Consider the following 3231-nt stretch of genomic DNA (forward strand, 5'->3'; position numbering starts at 1 on the left):
ATCCTAAATATATTTTCAGTACAGTAGCATCGCTAACCCTAGCTCCACGAAAGGAGATTAAAGATAACGCGTCCCAGCTACAACTATTAACACAGATACAAATGCATATGCAATGGATATTCCCCTCCAAAATAATCTCTCTCGTTTTGATGAAATAACATTAGAGGAACTCCTGCGACTCGTAAATGGGACAAAACAAACAACATGTTTACTTGACCCACCCTCTGGGAAACTTATCAAGGAGGTTTTTGTAACATTAGGACCATCACTGCTAAATATTATAAATGTATCACTTTCTTCTGGCACTGTTCCCCTGGCATTCAAAAAGTGGTAGTTCATCCTCTGCTCAAAAGACCTAACCTCGATCCTGACCTCATGGTAAACTAGTGGCCGGTGTTTCACCTTCCCTTTATTTCGAAAATCCTCGAAAAAAATTGTTGCACAGCAGCTAAATGAACACTTAGCGTTTAACAATCTCTGTGAACACTTTCAGTCCGGTTTCAGAGCAAATCACTCTGCTGAGAAAGCCCTTGCAAAAGTGACTAATGATAGATTGTTAAATCTGGATGCTAATGCGTCATCCATGTTGCTGCTACTTGAACTCAGCGCTGCTTTCGATACCGTCGATCGTAGCATTTTATTACAACGTACATCTGTGTTCACCCCTGGGGTTTCTCATTGTGCCCATTGGGTTGAGTTTTTTCTTGCTCTGATGTGGGATCTCACCTGAGGTTGTTATTGTGACTCCTGCAGCCCTTTGAGACACTTGTGATAAAGGGCTACATAAATAAACGTTGATTGATTGATTGATTGATTGGTTGATTGATTGATTGATTGATTGAAATCGGGTGGGCAATAATTTTTTCCATGGGGCCACATGAAAAACAGAAAATTTTGGAGAGGGCCGGGCCAAAAGGTTTAACTCAATTCTGCATAATATTAATTGTATATATATATATATATATATAAAGCAGTACATTGCAGCGTTTTGACAAGCAGGTAAGAGTATATGTTATGGCTAAGCACTGAAAAAGTGAGGTTGCCTTACAAAAATGTCACTTATTCAATCAAATTTCCCAAAACAATGGTAAACAAAATGTGAATGTTTTTTAATATTTTTGACTCATTATATTAGTGGTCAAATTCAGTCACAATCACCCCAAAACACATTCTGAGTTTCATATATTGTTGGAAAGAGGTTGTCAGTTTTCTAAAAACATCACAATATTGTCTTTGTTCTCCAAATATTAAGCAAGATACAACATCCATCCATCCATCCATTTCCTACCGCTTATTACCTTTGGGGTCGCGAGGGGCGCTGGTGCCTATCTCAGCTACAATCGGGCGGAAGGCGTCGTACACCCTGGACTTGTCGCCAAAGATACAACGTATGATAATGAACTGTGATTTTGAGAAAAAGGCGTCCAAAGAAAGTGTTGCAGTTCACTGCTAGTTGGTGCCTTTACATGCCTACATTTGTAGTATAGCCACCTCATTTGGTGTTTTTTAAAGGGATGTTTTTGTTCAGTGCGAGAAATCTAGTCTCTGTTGGACTTTGTGAAGTGCATCAAAGTCAGATTGAATGTCTGAGGTGGAGACATGAAGCAAAGCTGACAGATGGTTATCAGTGAGAGAGGATCCATACCTGGATTTGGTCAACTTAATTACTGGAAATGTTTGTTCACATTTGTAGGAAGGGCTACAGTAAAGAGAACACACATCTTCTGAGCATTTCTCCTCATGTTCGGAAAGTTCTCCTCCTTGAGAGAAGAGTAAAAATCCAGCAGGGATCCTTAAAGTGCTCTGCCAGGACCGCATCAGACTGCCGGTCAATGAGTTCCAGCTGAACATCATTGCGTGTATTATCCACACTGCAGGTAAAGGGAAAACAAAATCATGTGCATTTCATCCTCAATTGTTCTGAGATCTTCAAATCGCCTTGAAAACTCACCATGCAGTGCTCCCAACAATGGATGAGTATCTGCGGAGGTGATCAGCTGATGGTGTGACTTATTTCAGGGTTGGAATGTGAGTGAGAATGTTGCTCTCCAGTTGGCTTGAAAGAAACCGCTTCTTTCTCATGAAAGCCCTCACCAGGCTGTGCAGTTCATGAACAAAAAGTCCCTTCATCAGTGCAGTCACATCAACAGCAAATGCAAAATCTGCCAACTAATTTTCATCTGAGAGCTCTGGGATGTCTTTGCCTTTCTTCTCACAAAACTCTCGAATCTCTGCTCTCAGGTCCCATACTCTTTTTAACACTTTGAAGAGGCTGAGCCAGCTGACAGCTGTGTGGTAGCCGATGTCACTATGTTCATGTTCCTTCAAAAGTGTAACAAACTGCCAGGGATTCAATGTTCGTGCCCTGATGAAGTTCACTAATTCATAATCCATCAATAACATGGTTCATTTTAGCACTGATATGCATGTTGTTGTTTATACCAATTTCTGATGTGCGTCAATTTCAGTCACTATATCTTGCATATGTTTCAAAAGTCTGACATTTTTCCCCAGAAGATTCGGATAACCGTCCGTTGTCACACCTGCCAGTCGGTCCCATTTCAGTCCCAGTGTGTCCATGCATGCAGTTACCTCCGTGAACAGATCGCTCCCTGTCGTCAGACTTTTAATTGACCGCATTGCACCCAGCTCCTCCTTAATCTTGAAGTCCGTTATCCCACGGACAAGTACGAGTAACTGGGCTGTCATAGCTCTCGTCCAAAGCCAAGAAGAAAAAGTCCAAACTTGCCACTTCACGTTGCAGCTGAAGCTCCAGATTCCCAGCTATGTCCTTGATTCTTCTCGTCACGGTTCGCCTGGACAGCGGGACATTTTGAGGGCTAAAGACGTCTTGAAACCGGCTTGTGACAACAATTCAATCACGTGCACGACTTGATAGACGTATTGTGTCATTTCGTACGTGAATAAAAATACACTTTCAAAATAAATGTAAGTGTTAAATAAACAATCATCTTTGTGATTAAAACATGGTTTCATATCATTTGACAAGCCTAAGTAGGTTAGATAGAATAATTTAAATACGATTAAAATCAAAAGTAAGATTGAAAATTTAGTGTTAATATCTGAGTGGGCCCAAGGCCCCTCTGTAGTGAAAATATTGGGCCAAAAGGCCAAAAGGGTTCAGAACCCCTGGTTTAGGACAGCCCTACTAATAATAATACAGAGGGGGACCAGGACTTTGATATGGATGGGTTGTCAACATAAGCGGGT

At 41.1% G+C, this 3231-nt stretch overlaps 1 pseudogene; it reads right to left on the reverse strand.

The window, feature by feature from the left end:
• Positions 1 to 2010: 2010 nt before the first annotated feature.
• On the reverse strand, positions 2011 to 2709 carry LOC133550444 (general transcription factor II-I repeat domain-containing protein 2-like; annotated as a pseudogene).
• Positions 2710 to 3231: the final 522 nt, after the last annotated feature.

This window comes from Nerophis ophidion, linkage group LG04, assembly GCF_033978795.1.
Source record: "Nerophis ophidion isolate RoL-2023_Sa linkage group LG04, RoL_Noph_v1.0, whole genome shotgun sequence".
Taxonomy (NCBI): domain Eukaryota; kingdom Metazoa; phylum Chordata; class Actinopteri; order Syngnathiformes; family Syngnathidae; genus Nerophis; species Nerophis ophidion.